The following is a 13,037-nucleotide window of genomic DNA, read 5'->3' as shown; positions in this document are numbered from 1 at the left end:
ATGATAATATAATTTGTTGATGTTAGGGTTGAAAACTGTTCAAGATAATTCTTCAGATAATGGAAATTATAGACAACTGAAATATGAAATTTGTGTCGAATAGTACAGTGAAATAATGCGATGCGAGGGTTTTATCCATATACGTATTTTACAAAAAGATTTTCTCCGTTTTAAATCTACAAAGTTTCAATAAAAAGTTGCGAATTGGTCATTTCGATCACCCAATAACTTTCTAAAATTGGAAATTTTCCCAATTGCACCAATTGAGTAATGTTAATTAATTTGACCCTTCTAATATTAAAATTCAGTTTCTCCTATGATTTTCTTAAGTTGAAAATTTCCCAGTTCCCAGTTGAAAAGTTGAAAATTTCTCTTTCTCCTAAATAACATTAATTACTTTTTCACAGTTTTCCTAACTCTGTTGCGACCCACTCTATATCCCTCTAAAATTAATTAGCTCGTTAACAAATATCTCAACTTTAAGCAGAATACGAAAAGCTTCTTAATGTACGTTACTCGTTTATCGATAAAGTTTTACGTCAAAGATATTTTAGAAAAATACTATAGATTCTTTCTGCTCGCTAAACCGAGTATAAGGCAGCAAATAGGCTGTGAAAATTCGGGGATCGTAGCGGGTTTAAATAAATAAATAAAGAAGAAAGAAATTGTTGGCGCGATAACCTCGACGATATCGGGGCCGGTATGGAAAATTAGCATCAAAGGAAACGAACACGAAAATTACCTCTCTCCGTTCGTTGTTTCGCGTAACGAACAGTCGCTAACACGACGTAGAACCAGGCCAATCCCTTTGTCCTGATCGTCGGTACCCTTCGTGGCGAGAGAAGAGGGCGAGGCTTGATTTGCGAGCGGCACAATTATTTCCACGCGGAAAACTCCACGCCGGTGGAATGGGTTTCCGATGGAAACAGAAGCAAATCACGGCTGCAGACACTGCAGAGGATTATACGGAAGCTGCTTTCATAAATTATGCGATTTATCTTAGAGCTCGCGGATGCTTTTTTAGAATAACGATGAGCTCGAGTAACTAGTTTCCGCCCTTCCTTCTTCGTATTTCTTTCTTTCTTTTTCCTTTTCCTTTCTGTCCACCCTCCCCGCTCCTCCTCCCTCGTCTCTCATTTTTCGCGTTCCGCGTCTTCGCGACAGCCGGATCAGCTACACGAACATCAATTTGCCACTCTACGAACCTCGCGAGGTATTTCCTTGACCACGCAGCGGGGAAATCGAATTTCCTTTTCCATTCGAGAGGCTCGTTTAACCACTTGCGCTGGCAACTGATTGCGGACCATAACGAGTGACCGAACCGTATACAATAATCCGTCGCTTTCTTTTTGAACTCGTCGGTATATCACTGGATAGAAATTATTAAGAATAAATTTAATATTATTATAATAATAAAGTAATAAATTAATTATTAAGAAGTAATAAATTTATTATTATTATAATAATGAAGTAATAAATTTATTATTATTATAATAATAAAGTAATAAATTATAATAATGAAGTAATAAATTTATTATTTGTTTTGCCTATTTTGTTTCACTTAAATATACTTAAAAAATATTACAATTTTGGAGCAAAAAATTCTCGACGTGCACGTCTTTCCAGCGCAAGAGGTTAAATCATTCGATTTGTTATCATCCGTTCCCATTATTTGTTTGATCATCTTCTATCAGGGTGTTAGACTTTGTGGAGAGGTGATTTTGTTCATATATATTAGTTGTTATATTTTGTCATATATATCGTAATTGGTTTTCATAGTGTTAGTTCGAAAGTCAATCAGTGTAAATGTCGCTTAGTCAGAAGCGATTTTAGTTATGCAAAATGTATGTACTTTTGTTGTCAAAACTGTTAAAATCAACAGTTTAGTTGTTATAATGTGATTACATGATAGTTACGATGTTGTAACTAGAGCGTTTCATTGATTTTTCTTTTAAACGAATTTCTTTAAAAACGAAATATAATACGATTGTGATAACTTACAATGAGATAAACTTTTCTACTGATTTTCTTCTGAATTTAGTTCGTATTGCGAATGAGAAATTTATAAATAAAAATGATTACTTATTCTCAATTCACTTAATTTTAGATTGCTAGTTATGTTACTATGACAATCATTTTAAAGAGTGAAAAAATGCAGTCCTCTTCCTCTCTATCCTTTTATGAACAATTACTTTGTTTCATAACCCTTCCCTATAACAATGAGAAAATAAATCTCGATTCCGTGGTAAAGAATATCAATTGAAATTTAAATTAAAAAAATCTACGATACAACAGATTCTGCAACCAAAATACGCAGTAATATTTCTTCATTTATTCAGTAACCAATCAATGAGCATTTCCACACTTTTAATTAAATATTACTGTTTCTCTTTCCCAAGCGTTTACCATTGACCGGCTCTTTCTTTATCGAGGTTTCTACCCTTTCAACCAGACCATCGAATTTATGTTGCCCGATGTAACTAATAGACCATCGATTTTTATGCCAATTCATATTATCACGGGGAAACGCGAATCGTGAATAGAAATTTCGTTCTTTACATATTATTTTAAACGTTTTGCACATTGTTTACGTAGAGAGAATTATCAGAAGTAGTACGGATAGAAATACGAGACAGTATTATTTCTGAGGCACGTAGAGCATATAATTGAAAGAATAAAAAAAAAAGTAAGTATATATATATATATAAATGAAGATGTTTTGGTCAAGTCAAAAACGTTAAATAAGTTAAAAAGTTTGAACGACGTGCAAGTCAAATATTTATTGAACGTTTGCAATTTTTTTTGGTTTTACAAGCCGTAGAAGTCTACGCACATAAAATTTTCAAATTGAACAAATATTTTCAATATTCTATTTCGGGAAATTACAATTTCATGCAGTACAATTTTACTGCAGTATTAGCAATTTATTGCGCGCGATTTTTTCAAGCGAATTTTGCTCTCTTTTTTTATACACATATATATATATATTCCGTTCTTGATTCAGAATATTCTAAATTCACGGATACTCTTCAATTTTCACTAAAATTTTAGCAAATATACGTAGATAGCACGTAGATAGCAAACGGTAATTACTCTTCTCGCATAACGAGCGTAATAAGACAAAAAAAAAAAAAAAAAAAAAAAAAACGATCGTTTCTTCAACGAAGAGTTAAATGAAAATTTCCTGAATTTTATACATTTCAGAATATTCCGAAATAAAAATAAAATAAAATGAAATGAAATGAAATAAAATAAAAATAAAAAAAAAAAAAAAATAGCAGTGAGGCGCAAAAATTCGTCGTACACAGTTAATAGATGAAAGATGTCACTACTCCGTGCAAACATACTCCCTACAAATCAAAGTCTTGGCGTCTCTTACAATTTCTGCTCTATCTCGTATTCCTATCCTCTCCTCCGTCACTCTCCACATTTCCCTACGCGTTAAATTTTTTCCGCAACCTTTGCGCGAACGGTCGAAGCCTATTGAATCTCGAGAGATGAACCTGAAGAAATTTCCAGTCCGGGGGATACTCGAAAGACACGACCACCGCGCACAAATGCCTCGAAGCACTACTTGCCAACCAGCAAGAATGTCCAGTTTGCCAGGTTTATATAAACTCCGTGAATTAGCAACAATTGGTCCTTTTACATAATTGTGCGCCGGCTGCGGACTAGAAATAGCGTGGCGAGGATCCCACGACGACGACGCGCGAATTTCTTTAGGCTGAAACGCGAAACCATTCTGAGCCCGAGCGTATCGTCGTCGACAATTAGCCAGGCTAATTGAAAGTAGGCCGGCTGAGAATGAAGATTTATTGTGTCCAGTCCTCTGGACGCTAACGATGCGCCAAGACGAGTGGAGTTCGCTCTGTTACGACGAACGTAACGACCGGGAGGGAAGGTCAACGAGGCGAGACGCTGGAAATAACACGCGCGATGTCGGATGAGACGCAGGTTTAGGACGAAAAGATGCTTCTGTGAAAGAAGGAGCGACTCGTTTATATCTCTTGGTTGAAAGGAAGGAGGGTTGTCAGGAAGTCGAAGTAAAAATCCAAAACTGATGATCGTTGCGATTCTCGAACTTTTCTGTCGCAGCTTCATTCCCATTTCGACGGATAGGAAACAACTTTGGCGTTTCATTGTTTAACCTCTTGCCACGCACGTCGAGAATTTTTTATCCCAATATTGCAATATTTTCTCAATTCTAAGTACATTTAAGTAAAGCGAAACAGGCAAAATAAATAGTAAACTTATTAATTCTCAATAACTTCTATCCAGTGATATATCGTACCGACGGAAAGGGAAAGCGACGAATTATTGTATACGGTTTGGTCACTCGTTATGGTCCGCAATCAGTTGCCAGCGCAAGTGGTTGAATTCAATTCTCTAGTGTTGAGAGGTATCGTATTTGGGATCAGGACTGGAGACTTAATTTTCCACATCAATTCCTGACGACTCTTTTCACTAATTTATCGTCATTACTTGGTAGTGAATTTGGAAAAATGGAATGACACTCGAATCCATCGTTTCTAATAGTAAAGTCGTGTTTCATAACAGTGATATCGAAATTTCAAATATATTCTCGTGTATGTACGTTTTTGAGAAGTGTCAGAGTGTTTATTCGCATAAAAAAAAAAGAATGTTCGTCTCTTTGAAGAGAAGATGCTAGAAAATTCGAAACGGACGAGAATCCTCGTTAGAATCTTTCGTTTTTTCATCTGTAATTTTGTATGCACGTTATATTCGTTTGTTTTATCATTCTAATATCAGGAAATTCATTTCGCATGCAAATTCATGCAATTTTGTTTATTATGTTTATTCTGCTTGCCTTACGTAAGATTACGTGAAGTAACATATGATTTCGGTAAATGCTTGTTCTTTGATTTCACAGTTGTGTTTGAATTCTCAAGAAAGAGCTAATGTGCCGTTGCCCTACTTAAATTTTTTTTTCTTATAGCTGTTTACTTAAATTGAGATATAGTCGTTAGTATCGGTTTTTTCTTTAAATTTTCAGTAAAATATAAGAGGAAGAAAGATGCTATAATATGTACATTACAAAGCATACTAAATACATACTTGTTATATAATATATTATTTTAATACTTATTCAAGACATAAATCTCACGAGTCCACAAAATCAATTTAAATTGCAGTCTCAAATTTTTAACTATTCCAAGGTTTCTTCTCGTAATATACTGTATTATATTTGTAAAATAAGTATTTTCCAAAATTCTAACATTGTAAGGATTTTCCTGTGACTATTGAAGATATAGAACCTAAACAGAAATTGTATATTATACCGACTACTATGTCTTCGATATTTTTCATACATATCTTTTACGTCACGCATTTTTGAATCCTCAAATTCCTCGCAAATGCACAAAAATTCTAATTCAAATTATTTTAATTACAAGAACGACTTCGCGTCTCTCGGTAAATGAATTCTCTTTCGATTAAGAAAACTTGGATAAATTTTAAAACACTATACAACAAGTGTACACGATCTTCTTCTTCTTCTTCGAGTACTTTACGCTCCAAAATTACTTCGTATCAAAAATTGTCAAATGATATTTTCTTTCGGCGATCTCGTTTTTTTTTTTCTCTTCCCTTTGGAGCCTCTATTTCGCGAATTTCAGCAGAGGCTTTTCATTTTTTTATTTTAAATTCTCTTGACTGGTCCCCGCAGTCGCGCCACCGGTTTACCGGAAGCGAGATTGAATCGGGGCAATCGAGCGGTGGCCATCGAACGGTCTTTCATCCGCCAACGGTCCGCTGCTAATTATATTTGAACCGCGGCCTCAAATGCAGAGATTCGACAAGAGTGTGTTTTCGACGTTTGTCAACGAGCCACGAAAATGAAAAAAGGTGAACACCTTTGTTGCTCCAGGTTTATCGTTCTGTTTCGTCCGCGCGAGATATTTTCTCCTGTAATCTGTGTTCCTCTTCTTCGATTTCATCCCGCACAGATAATTAATATATATTAATGAACGTGAGGATAAATATTGAAAATGGTAATAAATAAGAAAGAAATAATAAAGGAAATGTATTATTATATTTCTGATATTGCGCGGTGCAAATAATTTTTGGAGTCTGAAAACTGTGGAGATTTTTTTTTTTTTACATTCTTTTTAATAGATAAATTGTTTCAAATTCTTTCAAATGGATTGTTATTAACCTTCGTACTTTAAATGTAATACTATATGCAGTTTTATTTCAAATACTACAGTAATTCTTTTAAATGAAATACGATGCAATTTTATTTATAAATATATTTATAAGTATAATTTAATTACTACCAAAGATTTTTCGTTAATTTGTGCTTATCATCAAGTGCATTATTTAGCTCGTTTTGTTTCTGTTTTTGTCTTGTTACGTTTATAATTATAGGATAAAGCAATGTAATGTACAGTTAGAGGTAGTCAGCCTAGTTTAGTTATTTTCAATCACTTAAAATTAGTTCCAGTACTTTTGGGAAAAAGAGGGAATTGTAATCTAATGACAACATTGTAACTGTGTACAAAACACCGGAAGTCTCATCCGAAGCTGAAAGGCAAGGATCAGAAATAAATAATATAAGTATAATTTAGGATATATTAGTTTGTTAAAACACAATTGCACAAACACAGGGCCAAATATTTAATCGGATATTTCTGTTGAAGAAATTGAAGATAGAAATGAATTTGCGAGATGAGAGTTATGTTCAAGAAAATTGTTTAAAGGGAGCACGACCAAATATAAATCTTTCGCAGTTCCTTCCCTCTGTCGGTAGTTGTCAAATATTTCTTAAATTAATTGCAACAAAAGTTCAGCTTCTTTGAAGACTTGAAGGTTGTTCAACTCTTTAAAGAAGCATGACAAATAATTATCCTTTCCCTGTTCGCCTTGATCGGTTTGTTTCTGAAGAAACTCGTTCCTAAATTTGTTTCTCAAAGTCGTGTTTCGCTCTCAAGAGAACCGAAATGGAAGCTCCTCGATCCTCCCAACGTGAAGGAACGTTTGCTTGCAGAGGGAAAAAGAAGAAGAGAAAAGAGAAGAGAGAGGGGAAGGAAATTAATGAAATTCCTAGCGACGTAGAATGCTTTTCTAAATGCAGCGCCATTGGGAATAGGTGAATTATAAAAGGGCCCCTTTTAGACGCTTTTAACAAGCGGAGGAAAAGAATGGAGCTGTATCTCGCGTGTTGCGAGAAATCCTTCTAAGAATGATTGCGAGAGTGGAAAGGTTTCCTCGCTGCGAAACGAAGGGATTCTCGAGGTGAAGGAACACTGCTGCAGGATGCTCGTGTGACGATGCTTCTTTACATATTCATCGCCAACTGTGCAGACATCTTGTTTGAACTAGGGGATTCATTGGATTTAACGTTTAACGTTTAAATGTTTTATTTTTTCACACATTTGTTTTATTTTTTCACAGCACAGTGTTAAAAATCTTGTTTTCTCATCTTGATTGATTGGAGATTTCTTGAAATTGTAAATTTCGTAATATAATGATAAGGATAGGTGATTAAAAAGTGAGGATAGGATATTAGCTATTTCGTATTATTAAATTTTTATTTTTTATTTTTACTTTATATTATTGAATTTTTATTTTTCATTTTTTATTTTTACTTTATATTATTAAATTTTCATTTCTCATTTTTTATTTTTACTTTATATTATTAAATTTTTATTTTTCAGTTTTTTATTTTTACTTTATATTATTAAATTTTCATTTTTCATTTTTTTATTTTTACTTTATATTACGTTCGTATTCTAGTTCTTTTGTTAGAGCACAAATGTTAATTTAATACAAAAGAAATTGGGATAAGAATATAATAAACAAGATAATCAAATTTTCTTTTCAATTATTCATTATTGTAGACTGAGAATTTTCATACGTCAATTGCAATTTAAAGATATAAAAACGTACAGAACAATTGTTGTAATTTCTAACAGATAAAGAATCTAAGGAATCTAAGATTCTAACGAATCTTTATTCAAATTTATTATAATATTTTTATGTTTATTTATAACATATTTATATGTTATTAATAATTAATTTAAATATTATTTATATATTTATTTATAAATTCACAAGGAATCTAAGAATCTAACGAATCTTTATTCAAAGTTTTATTTCCTTCCGCAGTCTGATTGTTGAAATTTCGCTATTTATTGACTCTTTTTATTAATAAAGAAATTCTATGAAATTTTACGATATTCTACGATGCAAAAGTTTGCTGGTATAAGAAAAATAGATAAACAATTCATTTGCAATTAAACACTTACTGAACCAAATTTCATGAAATTTTCTCAAGCTCTACGAAATTTTCAGGAAAGTTTTTTACGAACACGCGACAGAAAAAACAACAAGTTTGCAAATTCTTTAATTAAACCCAATTTTAATTAAATTAATTAAATACCAACCATTCTCGAAGTTAGTAAGTTACAAGTATCGACTTAGCTATTACAAAAAGTAAAAAATAATAAACAAAATTTTATTATTTTTTTTAGCGACGATACATTTACGAGACAGAATTGTCTGAGCATGGGGAACGTTTTCTATTATTCAGTCGGGGTGATTGCGATCTCGACATACGGTTAGTTATACCAGGTATAATAGTCGTATCGTTAATTGAGCAGAGGAGATCGATACGCAGGCCCGGGATAAATTAAATCGAATCTGTAAATGCGGACCAATTACCGCGGCTTTAGCCCTCTCCTGTGTAACTCACTATAATTTACAGCCGACGTTCTGCGTGTTGATGCTTTCGCGAGTCTGGTTTCACTTAATCTCCGAAGCGCTCGCTGCGTGTGCATAGTCTGGTCCGCGAGTAATGGGGTTAAAGATCTCCTCTCGTATGTTATGCATTTGCGATTTAGCCGGATTTCATGTTAGACAAACCGGAATAATGCAGCACGCAAAGCAACAGTTTTATATTATCAGAGATACGTGTTCAATTGGGGGAATTTCGCGAGACTTAATTGCGAAGTAAATAATTTAATATATGTAAAATTTCGCAGTAAGAGGTACCAGTTTGTTTCACCTCTGACATCTGAGTCTATAAAATACTGTTTTATTTTTATATTAATCTTTAAATTTTGTCTGATTTTGATTCTAAATCTATATTCGAGTCCAAATTAAAATTAATTAAAATAATAAGAGCCATAAGGTGGTCAACAAATATGTGGTCAACGAAATAATAACGAAATAACGAGACATTTAGCAGAACAGAAAATGTCAGGAAAATTCTAACGAAAATTCTGAAAATTAGGTTATTACAGAATTACAAGCGTCGATATAATTTTCAATTATTCCTCCCCGTTGAGAGATTTCAACGTCCAATTTTCCAGAATTCTCGTTGGTTCATTTGAGTGAAACGTCCGATGAAACAGAATTTCTCTGGAGTCGCCGATATCGGTGTAATATTAATCTCGCGTGAGAAACGTCTGGCCGATTATAGAAAATTTTCTAGCTTTCGCGGAGGGCGAGTTTTAACACCTATAGAACTGCTTCGTGGATTGTAACCGTAAAGATGTAGACGATGGAATTTCTCTCTCTCTCTCTCTCTCTCTCTCTCTCTCTCTCTCTCAATTCGTTCTCTCTCCCTCTATGAAGCGGAAAACAGGCAATTCAGCGGAGGGTTGATGGATGCCGATCCATAAATTCGCGACAGCGTTCGCCCGGTAATCGAACACGGTGATATTTATTATATTTATGAGCTACTTACGGGAACACATTTTCCCAGGCGTGCTTACCGTGTGTCTCTGTAGGAAAGCCTTGGATGGAAGTGAGCCACTCCGTGGTAATTTATGCCGTCATATCGGCTACTTCTCGGTAGACACGCTCTAAATTCAGCTCTCACAACCGATCGTTCGTTCCTTCACCACTTGCAAATCGATCCACCACGCAACTTCACGGGCTGGGATAATTCTTAGGATAAGAATTGGAGTTGAGTTCGCTGAGTTTCACAAATTCAGATTGCTTGATTTTCTGAACTAAGAGAGAGGATTAAGAAAAATTAGAATTGATAAACGTTGGAAATTAAAAACAGAAAGACGTAGGATTGATAGACATTTTGAAATAATTCTTAGGATAGAAATTGGGATTACTTGAGAAAATTGAGATTGGTAGATTTTCTGAACTAAGAGAGAGGATTAAGAGAGATTGGAATTGATAAACGTTGGAAATTAAAAATAGAAAGACGTAGGATTGATAGATTTTTTTTTGAAATAATTCTTAGGTTAAGAACTGGAATTGCTGAGTTTCACAAATTGGGATTGGTTAATTTTGAGAATTAAGAGAGAGGATCGAGGAGAATTAGAATTGATGAACATTAGAAATCGAAAATAAAAAGACGTAGAATTTTTAGAAAGTAGAGAGAGTTAAAATTGTGAAATATTAGGAATTAAATTAGGTTAAATTAAGAATAAGAGTAAGTTTTGCTAACATTAGGAATTGTTGGAGAGTTCGCAGGTTAGAATTACTAAATTTCACAAGTTAGAACTTAGAAGAGTGCTCGTAGACCCCGCGGATTAAAATAGAACGTCACGTAAGAAAAATATGCCCGTTTCTGTTGAGTTTCGAATTTTCGCGATTACGAAGAATTATTCGATGTGAAATAATTGAACAAAAGAATTATCTTTTTAACCTTTTGAAAATGAATGATAAATCTACATAGCGCAGCATTATAATCAACGTCTTAAAAATTTTCTAAACTTTCGTTTAATATTTTATAAAAAAAAAAAAAAGAAACAGACAGTTTGACTTATCATTGAATCGTCGAATTTCATAAATTAGAGTTAAAGGAAAAAAAAAAAAAGGAAAAGAGTGAAAATGACAAGAAGGCACACTAGAACAGATTTATGGGTGGGGAGAACAAGTAGTAAAAATTTCGAGTAAATCACGGTGAACTTTTTCTGAAGAAACTTTCGCGAAGATCGATGGTGTCGCGCGATATCGTCGTCGAGCTGTTCTCTCGAAGACGAGTAAGCTAAAACTCGGAGCAAACAGTCGTTCAATGTCGACGGATGACACACGATCGATTTGCGTTGTAACAGGAATCGATGGGGGATCGTATATGTATATACGACCGTGTATACCGAGACGATTATGCATCGCGACGAAGCAGCTCTAAAATAAGGATAAGGCTTCGCTCGAGTCGCAGGAAGTCGATTATTGGAAAAACTGTGACGCCAACCGTCGGCTGGAAAATGGAGAATTTATTATTATCGAATCACGTTTGCGCGAATTAAATATTTGTTTACAAAAAGAGAATCGAACGATTAATCAAAGCTAAACAGAAACTTTAAGTACTCCGTATAACGAATATTTTATTTCGGACATTTTCTATGCCTCTGCTCGTTTTGTACAATATGAATCTTTTCGTAAATGCACGAATATTGGCAGTGTGTTGATTAAAAATTAGGAATTTTGGGATTGTTTGTAAATATCGAAATGATATGGAATTTTATTTTTAGACAGAAGTTATATATTCTTTGATATGTATAGTCAGTATAATAATAATAGTGTAGTTTCCTTTTTATATTTTTAAACTATCATTTTAAAAATATATGGATATTAAGTATTACATAACAAGTTAGAATGTATATAGATTTAAGTGAAAAAATTAACTTTCAAGTGGAATCTTGACAGTGACTTTTATAATTTGTATCACGTTGCAAAAATGAAAATAAAAATCATGTCTCCTTTTCGTCCATAATGTTCTAACGAAAAACGTGCAAATAACGAAACAGAAAGTAAAACTAATACAAAAGTAAATAATATAACTTTCTTAGCGAATAGTTCATTCAAGAATAATAACTCAAAGAAGAGCAAAAATGGTCCGTTCTAAAAAAAAATTGATATCCTGCTAAGGGAAAAAGAGAAGGATCAAACGTTCGCGACGTTTCACTTTCTCGACGATTTATTTATTTATCGTTTAGATCTTACAAAAGAACATATAATACATGTTACGGCTTGACAGTGAATCCATAAGTAGTACAATATTCAAAACCTTAGAACTTATATTCGTAGCGCACTCACGCCCGGTGTGTTAGCTTAAAAATTAGAAATCACTCGGTGTAAGAAAGAACCCATACGTACGTGCGTATCTTGCTCTCTCCTTTGGATAGGTGTATATATATATAATAGTACATACACGTCACGGCCACAAAATTGTCGACGATAACTTACGCGTACCGTATTACATACACACGTACGGCACGAGAGAATTCGGCGTCTATATTCACCTCCCCTTTCGTTTTATCTCTTCAAATAGAAACAACGAGCATCGCGCAGTGATTACTTACGCGCAACGAAAAAAAGAAAAGAAAAGAAAAGAAAAAAGTCGTACGGAAGTCGCAAAATTTTGCTATGTTTCGTCAAACAGTTTTTTTTCTTTTTTCTTGTTTTTCCTTCTTTTTCCTTTTTTTTTTTTTACATAACACGAAACTCGCGCGAATTTCGCTCACGGATCGTGAAATTTCTTCACGGTATTTTATTCTTTTTTCTCTTTTTTTCTTTTTTCCAATGATATCGAGATTAATTCGGTGCCATTTTTAGATAAATTTTTGTTTCTTGCGTTCATTCGATAATTACAGATTCTTGTGTCGAGATATTCTACGTTTAAATTTTACCATCGAGAAATCTTGAGTTGAAGACGAAAAAAGAATACGTGCAGATATTGATCTTTTTAATAATCTACATCGTGTTCTATAAACGCGACGATTTGTACTTGAAAGTTTGACGCAAAGGCACCGAGTTAACTTTTACGCTGATTAGCACGAATCGTGACGAAATTCGCACGATCTCGATCTCACGAATCGTAAAGTCTCCTCGTCGAATAATTCCTTCTTCTTTTTTTCTTTTTCCATTGCAATAGTACGAAACGAAACGAGACGAAAATCGCACGATCTTACGGCTAGAAAACGAGAGGGGCCATCGTTGTCGCTCAAAATGGCCCTCTCCTCTCATTTAAATACAGTACAAGAATCGAACGTGCTTATACTAATATTCTTCGCTCTTATGTCTTATTCATATTCTTTTTTTTTTTTGTG

General features: G+C 33.8%; 1 protein-coding gene across 9 annotated transcripts in view; it reads right to left on the bottom strand.

The window, feature by feature from the left end:
• LOC122530384 (ammonium transporter Rh type A) overlaps positions 1 to 9,946 on the bottom strand; it is a 54,870-nt gene extending 44,924 nt beyond the window's left edge. For 3 of the 9 annotated variants that reach the window (XM_043657272.1, XM_043657278.1, XM_043657280.1), the window contains exon 1: positions 3,504 to 3,610. The gene's annotated coding sequence lies outside the window, so the exon portion shown is untranslated. Of the gene's footprint in view, positions 1 to 742; positions 952 to 3,379; positions 3,611 to 9,737 lie in introns of those variants that run through there. The other 6 variants (XM_043657282.1, XM_043657281.1, XM_043657275.1 and 3 more) reach the window with 6 other exon arrangements.
• Between the last annotated feature and the right edge of the window lie 3,091 nt (positions 9,947 to 13,037).

This window comes from Frieseomelitta varia, unplaced genomic scaffold (genome assembly GCF_011392965.1).
Source record: "Frieseomelitta varia isolate USP_RPSP 00005682 unplaced genomic scaffold, Fvar_1.2 scaffold_341, whole genome shotgun sequence".
NCBI classification, from domain to species: Eukaryota; Metazoa; Arthropoda; class Insecta; order Hymenoptera; family Apidae; genus Frieseomelitta; species Frieseomelitta varia.
The sequence above is the reverse complement of the archived record's forward strand: the minus strand, read 5'-3'. Positions and strand labels throughout refer to the sequence as shown.